At 49.7% G+C, this 16700-nt stretch overlaps 1 pseudogene; it reads right to left on the reverse strand.

The window, feature by feature from the left end:
- Positions 1-223: 223 nt before the first annotated feature.
- Positions 224-15082, reverse strand: LOC141966385 (RNA polymerase-associated protein CTR9 homolog; annotated as a pseudogene).
- Between the last annotated feature and the right edge of the window lie 1618 nt (positions 15083-16700).

Here is a 16700-nt window from a genome sequence, read left to right on the forward strand (position 1 = left end):
AGGAGGTTGGCTGCGGGCAACTTCTCGGCCACCCTGGGGGAAGGGGAACACGGCACTACTAAAGCAGATGCTGCCCACAGCGTCCCCCAGACTCGCCCGAGGCTGGTGGGAGCCAGCGCAGCTTTCCAGGTGCTCTGGGCCAGCGGTCAGGGCTCCTGCTCAACAGGCAGGCTGCTGCCCACACTCACGCTCTCAGCTCCCAGATCTTCTCCTCCCTGCTGGCCTTCTGCATCGCCGCCATCCAGTCCTCGTAGAGCTCGGTCACGAGGAGCTTGCAGGGGATGCTCCGGAGAAATTCCTGCAAGGCCCAGGCCTCCAGGTGAGCCTTTGAACACTGGGGGCCAGCCGGGAGCTCCTCCAGCCGCAGGGCAGAAGCGCTCACCTTCAGGATGGCGGCCAGCAGCAGCGTGGGCTGGCTTCCCATGTCGACGTCTGCGCCGTGGTCCAGGGCCTCCCGCAGCTCTCGAAGCGCTGTCCCGCTGGCGGCTCTGCGGAATATCCCCTCCGTCGATGGTCCTTCCTGCTGCAGCACGGCCAGCAGCTCCTGCGGGAGAGCCAGGAGGACAGTTGTGTGGCCGAGGAGCCGCCTTCCAGCAGCGGCGGCCAGAGCACTGCCCAGAGGTGGCTCCGTGCTGGGGGTGAAGAGCCCAGTGCCCCATCCCCAGAGCTCCCGGGGACACCCGCTGGCCCTCCGGAGCCTGCAGAGGGAGGGCTGGGGACCCTCTGGCCAGGCTGGCTGACCTGGATGGGCTGGGGCAGCGTGCCATCCTCCCCGCAGAGGGCTGCCAGGGGCTGCCCAAAGAGCGCCCTGCTGCAGCCGGAGCCCGCCTGCCCTGGCGCCGGGGCAGTGGCCGGGCTCCGCCACAGAGCAAAGGGCCAGGGCAGCCCCCTCCTCCTCCTCCTGCTGCTGCTGGTTCCTCCTGCTGCAAAGGAAAAGACAGCAAGAGCCTGTCAAAGGATGCTGCTTGGCCAGCCCTCCCACAGCCTGTCCTGCCGTCAGGCTGCCCAACCTGCATGGGAACACTCAAGGGACAAGTGAGCACAGCCCAGCCACTTGCAGGAGGGGCCTTTCTTTCCCAAACTCACCTGGTGAGCGGCAATGTCCTCCCTCACTGCTCGACGGGGCCATCGGAGGCCCTTCCCTGACATCAGCCTGCAAGAACCCGGCACCAGCAGCCTGAGCGTGGCAGAGCGGGGACCCTCTGATCTCCCCGGCCCTCTGCCCCTTGTGGCAGGTTTCCTCCCAGTGCCACCAGCCAGGATATGCCGGCATTTCTGGTGGCTCCTCAACCTTCCCCACTCCCGGAATTGCACCAAGGCACCCTCCCAAGCTCCCCCCACTAGCACGCCCATCCCTGCCCCCCGGCACAGCCTGAGGGCAAAGGCAGCCGTTCTCACCTCTGCCTGGCTCTCCACCAGCTTCTCCAGGCTCCTGGTGCTGAACGGCCTCCACTGGGCAAGAGAGAAGCAGAGGCAGAAGGTGAGCAGCCATGCCTGTGCTGCTGGGCTGCAGGAGCAGTGCTGGGGACAGTGCCCGTGCCAGAGAGACACTCACGGCATGGCGGCGGCTCCGCTCCTTCTCCAGGAGCTTGAGTGACGGGACGACGGTCACTCGGGGCTTCTTGCTTCCGTCGGGTGTCCTGTGCACCGGGAAGGGACAGGGAGAGAGCTGGGTGAGCCCCAAGCCGCCTCTTCTCTCTCGTCAGGCAGCTCTCCCCGAGAGCCGCCCGCAGCCGCAGGGACACCTCTCCCCAGCCGGGAAGCTGTGTTCCCCATCTGGCTGTGCCTGCAGCACCCCCCAGCTTACCCCAGCAGTGTGTGCACCCACAGCTCCTTCAGCGCCCGGGAGCTGCAGCAAGAGGAGAAACGGCGTCAGGCCCCGCTGCCCCCCAGCCCGTGGGCAGAGGCGGGCGCCTGCACAGCCCTGCCCCGTGGGGAAGGACACAGGGGCAGGACGAAGCCCCGTGGGGTGGGACAGAGCCGCTGCCCAAGCCCTGGTCCCTCTGTGCTGCCGGAGCAGCTGCTTTGGCCCTTCCCTTCTGGGGACCAAAAGCGACCAGGGGATGCAGGATGTGGAAATGCCCCCCATCCCTCCCTGCCGGCGTGCTGCCCGCTCCCTGCCCAGGCTCTGCACGGAGGGCAGAGGCCCTTCACAGGAACCTCTCCTGCCCGGCCGGGGGACGTGGCACCACGACTCACCCGAAAGTGGCAGTGCAGGAGCCCCTGGGCCAGAGGAAGAGGAGGGAGCTCCTCTCCTCGCGGCCGCCGACACCCTCCGCCTCTTCCTCCCACGCCGCCTCCTTCCCGTCGCTCAGCACCCACAGCTGGTCCAGGGCCAGGCGGAGCTGTGGGCGCAGGGTGGTGCCACCTCTGCAGAGAGCGGAGGCAGGCAGTGAGCTGGAGGTGGCCGCCTTGGGGTGCCCCCCCGGGCAGAGCCCTGCTGCCCCCCTGCCCTTGGGGCGGGCACTGGTGCATCCAGCACCCAGGTCCCGGGGCCTGGGGCCAGGGTGTGCCAGCCCTTGTGCCGGGGCCAGGCGTGGGGCGACGGCAGCTGGGCTCGGAGGGTCTCACCTCAGCTTGGTGACCACCAGTTCACCCTGGAGGAGGAGAAGGCGCCTCTCGCTCCTCTTGCAGCCCCGGGTCAGCTGCACGTCTGCGCTCAGCACCGGCTCTGCGTCGGCGAGAGCGTCCCTGCGGAGCAGAGCGTGGCGGGCCTCAGAAAGGCCGCTGCTGCGGGGCGCGGCCGTGCCCCCCCGTTCCCGAGCCGCGGGGGGAGCCCACCTGGAGCCGCAGCAGCCGTTGGCCTGGCCCATCCTGCCCGGGACAGGAGGACCCTCGCTGTGCACCGAGGACGCGGCCCAGCCGGGGACAGCGAGGACGGGAAGCGGGTTGCCGGAGCCCGGTCAGCGCCGCTCGGCCAGACCCTGCCTCCTCCCAGCGCCGCTCCGGGCCAGCACAGCTCCGTGCTGCCGGCGCTGGGGCCGGTGGCTCCAACGGACCAACGGCCAGACCCCGACGGACAGCTAACGAACAGTGGGCGGGGCTCTGGGGATGGGCCCGCCCACCAGAAGGCCACGCCCCCAGCACTGCCTGCCCTCGGCCAGCAGGAATCACCCAGCCGGGCACCACAGCCCCTGCGGGGAGTTCACCGCCCCCTGCCCTCCGCAGCCCTCTGCCGCCAGGGCCTTCCCAAACCTCGGACGCCGCAGAACAGAACGGCTCCGGGCAGCAGCACACGTGTGGGGGTGGCAGAGCCCCTCTGGTTCCAGCCGCGGGCACGCAGGGATGTGCGGCCACCTCAGGAGAGAGAGAGGCCACCAACCCTAGAGGTGAGTGTTGAGCTGGGGACATCACGATGTCCCCAAAAAATGGGGCGGGGACCCCCTGAGGTTTTGGGGACACGGGGGGACACTCGCAGCATCTTTGGCCTGGCAGGAGCCCACGCAGGCCTCGGGGATCTCCCTGTAGCAGAGCTGCTGCTCCGCCCAGAGCTCATGGGCACGGCGGGGTCCCCTCCAGCAAGGGCCCCTCCTTCTCCTGCCCTGGGGGCACCAAAAGGGGGATAAGGTCACCAGGGGCACGGGGAGCCCAATAAATCTCAACACCCCAACTGTGCTACAGACCCCGACCCCAGAGTTCCCTGAGTGCCCACAGACAAGGGAGTTTTGTGGTGAAATTGGTGGATTTTGGACAAAAAAGTTTTGCGATGAAATTGGAAGATTTGGGGCATGGCAGGAATTTTGGAGAGAAACTGAGAGATTTGGGGAACATGGGGTTTGGGATGAAACTGAGGAATCTGGGCCATGGTGGAGTTTGGGGTGAAAAGGGGCAATTGCAGGTATGGGGGATTTGGGGTGAAATAGGGGAATTTGGGTTATGGGGGGGGGGGGAAAGGGATTTTGCATACAGGGATGTTTTGGGGTCAAACTGGGGGTTTGGGGATGAAACTGGTGGGGTTTGGGGGTGCTGGAGTAATTTATGGCGTCGAACTGGGGGATTCTGTGGTTCCAAGAGAGATTTTGGGGAGAGTGTGGGAGATTTGGCAGTCAAACTAGAACATTTTGGGGTAAAACGGGGAATCTGGTGTCCAAGAAAGATTTTAGAGTGAAACTGGAAGGCTCTTGGGGTTGCTAGAACAGATTTTGGAGCCACGCTATGCGGTTTTGACTTTCAAGATAGATTTTGGGGATGAAATGTAAGAATTTTGAGGGTGCTGAGGCTGATTTGGGGGCAAAGTGGGAACACCGGTTCAAAGTGGGAAATTTGGGGGGCAAAGATGGTTTTGGGGGTCAGTGGAGAAATTTTGGGGCAAAACTGCGGTTCTGGGGATTACACACAGATCTGGGGACCAAGGGCCATTTTGGGGTGAAAAGGTGGGGGGGCGGTGGGATCCGGGGAACTCACCGTGCAGCACCCAGGTGAGGGTGGCCCCAGTGATGGTGGAGGCGCCGTCCCCCACCCCCACGGCGTCCCAGCACTGGCACTGGAGGGGTCGGGGCTGAGGCTCTCAGGGTACCCCTGGGGCAGCAGCACCTGCCGGGGGGGGGGACAGGTACCCCTGGGACCCCCAGGAATCCCAAATCCCCCGTGCAACCCACCCAAACTGCATTGCCACGGCCAGGTCCCTCCAAAACACCCTCAGCGCCACCCCCTCCCCCCAACCTCATTAGTGTTTGTCCCCCCCCAGATCCTATTGGCCCCCACTTCTCCACTTTACCCCCAAGATGCCAGATATCTCCCCGGGACCCTACCAGCCCACCCCCAGGACTCCACTGAGTGCCGTTAGCCTCCCCAATATATCCCCAGGACCCCAATATCCTCCACAAGATCCACCCCAGGACCCCAGTGACCCCCCTCTGGACCCTTCTTGCACCCCATTACTGTCCCCAGGACCCCAATATCTCCCCCAGAAACTGCCCCCAGGAGCCCATTAGACACTGCCCCCCCGGACACTAATAACACCCTCAACTCCCCCAGGACCCCAATTAACACCCCCCGAGCACCAAGACCCTCCTCCAGACCCCAATGCCTCCCCCAAGACCCCAATAAACCTCCCAAGCCCCTCCAGAACATCCCCCTTCCCGCCCCACCCCGACTCCATTACGCTCCCTCTAGGACCCAAATACCCCTCCCCCAGGACCCCGATAACCCCCACAACTCCCACAGAACCCCAACAGCAAGCTCAGTGCTTCAGCAGCAACAGCCTGGGACGACTTCAGATAGGAATGGCTTCTGCATTCACATTCCTGAGTAGCTTGTTGGGCTACCAACACCAACACTCTGTAGCATGATGTCCCTTCAGTAAATTGGTGAGATTCAAAGATAAAGGAAAAAAACAAAACCACAAACAACTAAAAAACCCCCTTCAACCACCGTTTGTTTAAATCCATCCATCTGAAACCTGTCTTCAGCAACCCTGGAGGAAAAAACAACAAAACTAAGCAAATATGGCATTACTTATATATTTACTGTCATTTTGCCTTAAACCAAAGCATTTACTCCTGAATTACAATCTTCTCAAACTCAACAGATGAGTACATCTCACCAGTTTTGGCTGTGTGCAGCCCCTTTGAATACAACAGTAGAAAGGTACATTCAGAGTTCTCCAAATTTAAAACATTCTCAAACCCCTCCAGAGCAGAACAAACCCCCTGCAAAATTCTAAAGAGACTTCTAAGATTTCATTTACTGCTCCTAGCAGTAAGTACATTGCTGATGCCCGCAGATTTATTCCTTGTCTGTCACAGCTTAATTGCTTGAATCCAGCATCAGGAAAGGAAGGAAAACTCATGTTTTACAAGACCTTCCAGAACACCCTCCTGGAACCTAGTTGTCTGACAGGCCCTCACGAATACAACAAACCTTCAAGTCGATGCGCAAGCTGTGATGATCAGTGTCTTGAAAACAGTTTCTTCAATTAATTTAAAGAAAACGACTTCCTAACTTTCAAGGTTGCCAGTTTCTTCCCATACTCCATCAGAGACATTTTAAATTAAGAACTTTTGTGCTAGACTGAACTCAAGTTCTTGTGCATGTGGAGAAAATAATTCCTTGCTGAAGTTTTAGATTATGGAAAATATTTTCCAAAGTGATAGACTTCTGAAAAATAAAGGCTTTCAAGCAACTGTCTCAAAACAGTAACAGCAAGCTGCTAATGGAATTTCAGTGAGAATTTGTGTCTGAATCTTTAGTTTGCATTATGTAAAGCACTAGAATTGTGAAGTGCTTGCTTGTGTGAACAGCTTGCTTCAGTTGCCAAAATTACTGAAAGGCAACATCTATCCTCAACATAACAGCAGAGCTAGGAGCGCATAAAGCAAGCACCAGATACGGGAGGAATACCTAGGAGCAGAATAAGGGGTTGAAGAAGAGGGTTACAGTTGGATCAGATTAATCACACTGTTCTCTGCCCAGATTTTTTTTTTTTTCTTTTTCAAAGAGAACTGAAAGATCCCAAACACACCAAAACTCCTTCTGTTCTTAAGACATGAAGTAATTAGGATTTATTTGCCAATAGGAGGGCAAAATTAGTTTTCAAGAATTACCAGTCATTAACTAGCCTTATATAATAATGATGTGCTTTTGAGCCTAATAGGCTGTTTTGAAAGAAATCATAAAAAAAAAGTATTAAGTTAGTGGAATAATTTTCAACTTTTTTTTTTTTTTTTTTTTTTTTTCCAACTGTGCTTTTCCAGGAAGAAGCACATCTTCACCGTAGTAATACAAAACCCTTTGGGAAACATATTGGCCACTTGGCCAAACAAAACTGGCTCTCGAGTAAGTTTGAATACACAGTTTTGTCAGGCTCAGCCTTGTTTTCCTACTAGAAACTCTAGAATTGCATACAGCGCTTCACAGGAGATGATTGTCTGTCTAACCAGATCTGTGATCTACACTGCAAATTTACCACAAGGGAACAACAGAATAGATTCTAATGATTAGAAACAAATCATCTTTACCTGTGGGCTAGCTCCAGCTCTTTCACAGCATTAAGCATCTCCTTCAGATTGCTTTTTACATCTTTCAGGACACAGGTAGCTAGTCTTCGTAGCACTGAAGCCGTATGATACGTAAGGACTGCATCCCCTGGCGCTACGTGCCTGGCCTGTAAATAAAAAGCGAGTTGTGAAGATGTGCCGCAGTGTGATACAGGGGTATGCTGAAGCGCCATACAGAGAGTGAGCACCATTATTTCAATCCAAGACTACTGAATTTAGAGACACAAACATGCATCAACTCACAGTAATTTCACTCTGTGCTAGATGATGTTTTATGTTCGTACCTTTAACAAAGTTTGTTTGCATTCCTGTAATTTCCCACATTTGAAGAGTGCTCGGGCCAAATATAGTAAAACTCCAGCATTTTGATACTTACAGAACTTTCTGAGGCAGTGTTCATACTGAAATGGGAAAAAAAACAAAAAAGGAATAAAAATCAAAACAAGAGGTGATAATCGTTACTTATTTAACCTAACTCCAGTAAGTGTTTCTATTCCTAAAAAGCATTACTGCTAATACGCCTTTTCCTTTTTAAAGTGTGTCATGCTACATAGATGCCTCCTTTTCACTGATCAGAAAAGTCTTTCTGCTGGTCTGTAGCAAGTACCTGATTTTCCTGGAAACTGACAGCAGTGCAGGAGGCTCTCTAGGTCTTAAAATACAATAGAACCGTTACAATAGGTGGTACTTGCAAAGTAAGTCCAACAAGCACGACATTTTAAATGCACTCAATTATTCTCCGCTATATGATATGAAATCTATTTTCTTTATTCATACAAGATATTTTATAAATTGAAACATATTTAATGTAGTGATTCCATGTATCTGATGCAATTAATTAAAAAAAAAATCCACACCTTTCAGATAACTCAGCAACATATTGGTTTTGTCCAGCTAGCTGAATGACTGGCATGCCAAGGGCTATCTAGTTGTTCTGGAGTGTAAAGGACGACTCGTTACTAGAGGTTTTGTGGGTCTAGAATAAAAGCTTCAGTTACGAAACTTGTATCCTTTTCAGTAACAAGCACCTTTTGTTTGACATACTCTTTTCTCAAGGAATCATTCACCCTTTCTAAACCTCCAAAATAGTAAGAAATACAAAGCCATTTTTATTTCCAGCTCAGTACAGGAACTGCCCTAACTGTAATGCTTGGATCCACTACTCTTGGATCACACTGTTGTGAGCGCCCAATTTTCACTCATCTTTAGAGTCAAAGTTTTTGTGTTTAGCTTATGTCTGCCTTGGGTGGGTATGCTTTGTGACAGAGTACAGTAGAATAACTGTTGTGGCTGTAGTAAGCTAGACTATTCAGTTCATCTCCCTTTGAGTCCAGTGCCATGGGTCTCAGACTGTGGCTTGTGCTGGCTGCATAGCACAACCCAGGGATCGATAAAACACCGCAGGAAATAAACACATTTCTGCTAACAGCTGTAGTTAAATATACAGGCAAATGAGTACAACATTTTTCTGACAAATCAAAAGGTGAAAATGATACCCAGCTTCCCACTGTAATTCAAACACAACAGAATAAATGTGATTGTGTGACCAAAGCTTTTAACAGTAGTTCACTGGAGGACAGGGACTAGAGGTCTTGATCAGACAAGAAAGGCCCCGTATCTCTCCTTATGACCATCACAAAATGCTTCAAGATTCCTTTGATGTAAGTATTTCTGAGCCTCAGTGTGGACCCACTCTCAATGAAAGAATTTTGTTCTTAGCTTCTGTCCTGTTCAGCGTACGCTTTTGTTTCAGCTTACCTGTATGCCTTTCATCAACTAATTGAGGGAATCTAGTTAGAATAGGTTGACATTTGGAAGTTAGCTTGCTTGAGCAGGTTGAATTAAATGACCTCAACCAATTTCTCCAACATGAATTACCTTGTGATACTAACTTTGGTGAAAGAAATCATGGCACATCTTTTCAGACAGCTCCGATTATTACTTATGCAGTCATTTGCAAGAACAAAAATAGGAACTGTTGCTATTAAAAAAAATCCCAGCAACAAATTGCATTTACTTTCTTCAGTAACATCTGAATGTAAATCACATACAGTTAACTATGCTGACTGAAACCTCTCTCACTGAAAATTAATTCTGAGACCAAAATTCTAACCCAATTAAGTTTTAACTCTGCTAACTAAAAAAAAAAAAAAAAAAAAAAAGTGTACAAATGGTAGTTGCTTTGTTACCCCTTACCCACATTTGGCAGTTTGGTTTTAAATCTAGGCTTGACAGCTAACAGCATGCTAGAAACAGACCTAACTTGTTAAAATATTATTCAGAAACTTTCACAGCTGCTATGACAGCAGCAAAACACCCAGAAGTCATCTAACCCAACATATTATTTAGTTCAATTTAGAGATGTTACCATCTGCACAGCACTGATGTACTGTTTCTGTTCTACGTAGATATGTGCCAAATTCAGCCACACGTCACTGATATTGGCTGTTGCCTCTCTCATTTGGGTAAAAACTTCACGAGCTTCATGGAAATATCCTTTATGTGCCAAGACAGCTCCTAAGGGGAGAGTAATATTTACAGTGTAAGCTTCCAGGTTCAAGTACCATGCACTCTTACCAAAGAAAACAAAATATTGCCGGAATGAAGTTCCCCATTAAAAACTAAGGGACATAGTTGCACACGAAAGACATTTTTTCCTGTGCTCCACTACACAGCATTCAGGCCCTGCAAAAACAATTCTGTACTAAAGCATGAAACATAAGAATATCATCACCTCTGAAGGAAAATTAGAGTCTAATATCCACCTATGCCATCAGCAGCATACACATTCGTTGGATCACTTCTGAGTACTTGCTTGTAGATCGCTAATGCACGGTCTTCATGACGCTTCTCCCGCAGAATGAAGTACCTCAGTTGATCCCTCATGTCTATAATGGGGTATTAAAGATCTACCCAGAAGTTTGACAGACTACAAGATGCCAAACAGGCATCAAGGAAAGGCTCTGAGTAGCGAAGAGCCTGCAAAAGTTAAATAAATAAAACCACACACAGGGCAGACAGACGCCCATTACCTTTTCTCTGTCCCTTGCAGGTTGATGTAGCGTCTGGAACCAGATGTTGCCAAGAGCCAGCATGGCGTAAGTATCATTTTGTGTGGAGGGCTGTTTCAATATCCTTTCAAATTCCTTCTGTACTGGACCCCATTCTTGTTTAGCCAGATGAAGATTGCCAGTGAGAGACCAAGCATCCGGATGGTCCTAAATAAAAATTCACTGTAATTTGCAAAAGTATAATTTTCCCTTGCAAGGTTACTTTTTCAAGTATAAAACACTATTTTTCTTAAATAGAATTCTATATTTTAAAAAAGAACAACAAAACACACAGACAGCAGATTACAGTAGTTTTTTCCTCTTCCCCTAGTTTATGTGAACAAAATCAAAACGTAACAAAAGGAAAACAAAATTTGAAGGTAGCATTTCAAGTGTTTTAACTGTAAACACTTAAAGGGTTACAAACCAGATTTATCCAAAGTACATCTTTAAACCAACCAGAAGCCTCATAAAAATTCCCTTTATCCCTAGGCATAGCTCCCAAGCGCAAGTAGCCTAAAAACAGAAATGGAAAAGAAAATTAAAATCAGGAAACAGATTAAAGTTATCTCAAACAAAGAAAGTATTGGCCATGCATGAATTTCAAAAGCAGTCTTTTTCTTGGTCTGCCAAGGACAGCAAACATCGAGACACATTTTATACCCTATTCACCGTGAGACACACCTTGTGAAGAGGAATGTCCATCCACAGTGGTGATACAGAAATTGTAGATTTCTGACAGTTAAAGTAATGTGAATGTTTTTCATTAGTTTCATAAGTTAAAGACGATTGGGAAACCCCAAAGAAAAGAGGATACACCAGTTACATAACTCTCTCTTATCACTTCAAACAGCTCTCCCCTCTCCACAGTCTTTAGGAAGAGTATCAGTTAGCAGGCAACAACAGAAAACAAACTGGAAAAGGCTGTAGATGAGGCTGGGGCATGCTGTGTGCTGCAGCTTGCTGAGCAAGGGCTACCACCCTGCCTTTGCAGCAAATACCACAGGTCCGCTACTGGAGGGCAAGAGGAAAAGCAGAGTGAGGAGGAAAACCAGGATGTGCCATAGAAGCTGTGCTAACACCCTCAACAGCTCTTCTTCCCTGGAGGAGGGCCAAGGTCCAAGATAAAATGATTCTCCCAGAGGGTCTCTACTTCCACCCACACAGGCAGGGTTGCAAAGCCTGGGTGTATCAAGTGGATGGCCTTGATTGCACCCGAGGGCTGAGGTACTAAGGCTTTGTTAGGGGTGGGGCGCAAGTAAGCAAAGGCATGCAAGTCTAGATAAGCTAATTTTGCTAGAGTTTTGGAGTACAGTATGATTTACCAAGAATTAGAAGGCTTAAAGCTGAATAGTAGACTATAAGGATGATGCAGGCCTTAAAAAAAGAAGAAGGTAGAGAAATAGCATGTAGGTAAGCCCCAAAACTACTCTGAAAAGAAGCAAAGACAGATAGAAGGTGACCCAAAGACACTGTCAATGGGAAGAGTTTTGGTATTAAAAGGAGGACTGTGAAACTAAAGTACCAAACGTTTCTTACAATCAGCATAATTCGGATGTTCTCTTAAAATGTTTTAATGGAGTTTTTCCACTTCATGAAGTTCAGACATCACCTCATAGATTTTGGCAAGGTTATATAGTTCGCTGTTACAGCGATAGCGTTGTAATAATGCTCATCATGTTCAGCTTCTGCTTTTGCACAATCCAGTGATGCCAAAAAGTATGTCTAAAGTATAAAAAGAAAAAAAGGAATAAAGGACTCTAGAATATTCTTCAAGGAAAACTTCTAGGTGATCAAGAAACTCAGTTCAAACTTTGAGTAGTAACACACCTTTGCTTCTCCTCGGTTTCCCAGCCTGAAGTGCAGAGAACCCACATTATTCACAATCTCTGGTGGGACGTCAGCATGTACTTCCTCTCGCAGAATGCGTGTGGCTGTACCATAGGCTGAGAGTGCACCCTTTACACAGGGAGAGAACGTGGATAAAAGAAAGAAGAGAATGAGCTCTCTGTGCTCTTGTGAGAAGCACACACATCATTTGCCAGGTGTGTATTAATAACACCTGTATATCAGTCTGTTCTAGAATTTGGGCGAGCTCAACCCATGCCTCTACGTCTTCAGGACATGGTTCCGTGACTTTCTTTAGATGACCCTGAAAAACAGCAAAAGATAATTACGCCTCTTTGCAGACGCACAAACTGTTTAAAAAAATATGAAAACAATCAAAAGAAAGAGTGAAGGTATTAACCTTAACACTAGACAGATATACCTCACTGCAAAAGAAAACATCTTAAACACCTGCACAATTTTGTCACCAAAAAAATTGCATTAGTTTCCTTCCTTCATTAATGAATTTTTCTGTAGAACATAAACCTGCTTAAAGTGTTAGAGAAGCAGAAACTATTACAGCAACATGAGTGGCAAGAAAAATGATGTCTAACACCTTTTGTATTTAGTTACCCAACACTACATTAAACACACTGTCATTTAAAAAAAAAAGCATAACATCGTCCTTCCGGAGAAGCCAAGACAAGTGCTTTATGAAACTCACTAGCTAATTTGCTGCCTTCAGGAAAACATTAGCTAACTTACCATCTTCAGAGAATTATAACATACATGTGAGGAATTCTGCCCTTTGCACAGTGCCAAATACAAAGGCGAGGCTGGGGCTCCTCGCAGTTCCGGGACTTGCTTTAGCCACAGCCCCGTAGGAGTCTCAGTTCTGTCGAGAAGTTGTGACTCTCCACAGCTCAGAGGATCTCTCATGGCAGCCGTATCTACAGCCAAGTAACCCTGAGTTTCATGTAGCTTCAGGTACAGTCTGATTTCGAGTCTGATTTCTAAGTTCTACTGTCGGATGTAAAAGCATGATGCTGGCAGAAGCAAAACTCACCTTTGCAATATCCCGTTTCTCCCAGTCTTCTGAAGCCGCATAAAGACATCCAAGGATTTTCAGAGTCTCACAATTGTTTGGATAGGCTTTCAGAACTTTTTCAAAGCATTGTGACGCATTCTCTTTGTCCCCTCGATAAATGTACATTTGACCCAATCCAAAAAATGGAAGTACAAAAGAAGACGAGGCAAACTGACTGGCCTGGTAATAATACTGGAAAGCTTGATCATAATCTCCCTAATGAAAAAGAAGGATCAAAGAACAGGTAGTGTTTTCACACTTAGAACTTTCATAAAACAGATTTTTAAGTGTAATCTCAATTTGAAAATGGCCCTACCTGTACATGAAAAGACTTAGCCAGCTGATAACAACCCTCTGCCTGCATTGCTTCAACTTTTGTATTATGGCAAGCATGAAGAGCCAAGTTCTGTGCTTTAGCATAGTCCTGAAAAAAAGGAAGTTAAACGAAATTTGAAAGTCTTCACTTTACTTATGGTGCAGTGATTTATTATTTAAACAAGGATAGCTGGAAAAGACAAGAAAGATTTAGCCATAGCACTGACTAAATGAATAACAGATTTAGTTTTACTGGTTACTGTTCTTTATTTCATATTTTAAAGCATGGAAGAGAAAAAAAAAAAAAAAAAAAACGCCAAACCATCAAACCAAAAACCAAAACCACACAAAACACCACAAACCAAAAACCATTCAGGACACAAATGTGACCTTGACTTAAGAAGTAAGTGTATCTTTTATTTTCTTGAAAAAAAGCTTACACAAAATTTAAGTCAAAACCTTTAGACTTTTCCACCTAGACTAGAAGTTCCATATTAGGCATAGTGGCCAGAGAGGAACAGGACCAGGGGAGAATGAACTAGAGGCCCTAACGTGCACCCAGAGGGACACCATGGCAAAGGCGCTGACAGAAGACTTTCCACATCAACTGCCTTCGCTTTCAGGCTGCCCCTTCCTCTTCCTGTCCCTTACTAGACCTAAGATTTAAAGCAAGGCTCCTAGGGACAACCTTGCTTTCTGATACAGCTGACTCATTCTCAAACCACGGGCAGGGGAGAAGTGTACTGATACAAGAAAATGATCACCTGCTATGCAACTTATTTACTTACAGCAATTCATAGCAACTTATAATGATTTCTGAATATTGCTTAATAATCCTGCTTGCCCTGACTGTTTTGTGGAAATTTACCAAGAACTACAATGTTCAGCAAAAATAAGAGACATGTCCTTGGAAAGCAGATGGCTTCTAGCAAGTTTAGTCTTTGAAGTGGATAGATAGCCATGTACGGGCGGTAGAAACTAATATACTGGTGGTTTTGATAAGATAGAGCGGGTAAACCAGCAGGAACCACTCTTGTTCAAGAAATTGGCTAAGAGAATCTGCACATGCTCCATGGAAAACTACAAGGTGAGGAGGACTGTGAGCCTTCCTCCAACAGACCCCCAGAGACACCCACCAGGAGGCAAGGGGCTGGTGCAAACAAAACATCAGCTGCTGACACCAGCCTCTAGAACTAACCCAGCCTCACTCATGCATATGGATGTTTGTGTTACGTAACCCAATGAATATGGATATCCACACTCTATCAGTTTCTGGTAAAATGTGCTGTTGGGGTGCAAGCTTTGTGGAGAAATCCCCTTGCACCCCAGTGCCAGAGTAAACGTACCTGCTGTATAACTCTATTCCAGTTGTAGAGTCTGTTTCTGCGAATCAGGTCAAACAGAATTTCTGGGGTAAACCTGGGGAATTTGGTGGTCAAACATCGATCTGGAGACCAAGGGCCATTTTGGGGTGAAAAGGGGGGGTTTGGCATTGGGGGAACTCACCGTGCAGCACCCCGGTGAGGGTGGCCCCAGTGATGGTGGAGGCGCCGTCCCCCACCCCCACGGCATCCCAGCACTGGTACTGGAGGGGATCGGGGCTGACGCTCTCAGGGTACCCCTGGGGCAGCAGCACCCACTGGGGAGGGGAAAGGTACCCCTGGGACCTGCAGGAATCCCAAATGCCCCCTGCAACCCACCCAAACTGCATCCGACACCACCAGGTTCCTCCAAAACACCCTCCCCCTCCCCCCCCCAACCTCATTAGTGCCCCCGCAGATCCTACTGGCCCCCCAGTTCTCCATTTTACCCCCTAAGACCTCAAATATCACCCTGGGACCCTACCAGCCCACCCCCAGGACTCCCCTAAATCCCCATTACCCCTCCAGGAGACCCCAGGACCCCAATATCACCCCCATCAGATCCCCCCCAGGACTCCATAAGCCCCCACTGGACCCTTCTTGCACCCCATTACTGTCCCCAGGATCCCAATATCTCCCCCAGAAACTGCCCCCAGGTGTCCATTAGACACTGCCCCCCACACACACACTAATAACCCCCTCAGCTCCCCCATGACCCCAATAACACCCCCAAGCACCAAGACACTGCCCCAGACCCCAATACTTCTCTCAAGACACACACCCAGGACCCCAATACCTCTCCCAGAACCCCCTCCAGGATGTCCCCAATCCTCCCACCTCGGACACCAATATCTCCATCAAGACACCACCGAGGACCCCAATAACCCTCCCAAACCCCTCCAGCTCCCCCCCGCCCCGACTCCATTACACTCCCTCTAGGACCCCAATAACCCCCCCAGGACCCCAATAACCCCCACAACTCCCACAGAACCCCAATAACACCCCCCCCAATACTCCCCCCGGGTCCACAATTACCCCTCACGGCACAGGCAGGAGTGTGGGCAGATGCTGGGGGAGAAAAACCTGCTGGAGCCCCCCCGGGGGTGCCCCTGGCCCCCACAGGGCCTACTTCCTGTGACACTCTGCCCGGGCTCTATGGTCTCCAGGGAGGCGGCCTAGGCAGGAGGCCTCCAGCTCTCGATGGTCTCCCCTGAGGGATATCCCATGCACAGGTTGCTTCACCCAGCAAGTGGGAACTGCTCCTTTTCAAACACTCCCTTTGTTCTGGGTGGTGACTGAATTTCTCTCCTGCAAAGGGGGCACTGTCCCCAGCAGCCCCAGCACTCGTGGTGGTGGCTCTGGCCCAGCAGTGGGTGAGTGCAGGGACTGGGCCCATTTCCCTGCAGGGGGAGTGTGGGATCCCTGGGGAAGGGGAGAGCTTTGGTCTAAAAACCCCAAACATTTTCATGGTTCTGAGTTTCTTTAAAAAAAAAAAAAAAGATTTGTGGTCACAGCTGGGGCTGTCCAGACGTTCTGATGTGTGACTGTGCTTGTCCTTTTACCTTGAACTCAGTGGGGTTTTGCTCTCTGTCGGGGTCTGTTGTGTCTGCGGGGTTTATCTGTCAGGTTACCCCAGGGAAAGAGAATCTTAGCCCTTTATTTGTACTTCAGGTGTGAAAGAAGTGACACATTTAATATTCTCTGCTCTCTGTGGTGATTTGGGCTGGGGGGGGTCAATCTGATGAAACGCCTCAGAGTGGTGCTTCAGAGGGTGCCGGTCACCAGAGCCAAGAGGTGCTGATCAGGAACAGGCATTAAGCCTGAGAGGTGCTGGGAGAGATGGGGGGGGTGAGCAGGGGGGTGTGCTGGAGCCCAGCCCCTCTGCAGAGCCCTGCTGCTCCTCTGGCTTTCTGGACAGAGGTCGGTTTCTGTGCAGAGCTTCTAATTTGCACCTTTCCCAAAACACAAAGTCTCTTTTTTTTCAAGTTGGAACGACCTGCTCTGCTTTCAGAAAGAATCTTTTGGCATCTGCAGGCAGAGCAGAAATCTCACACAATTAAGG

The sequence above is a fragment of the Athene noctua genome, chromosome 15, assembly GCF_965140245.1.
Source record: "Athene noctua chromosome 15, bAthNoc1.hap1.1, whole genome shotgun sequence".
NCBI lineage: Eukaryota > Metazoa > Chordata > Aves > Strigiformes > Strigidae > Athene > Athene noctua.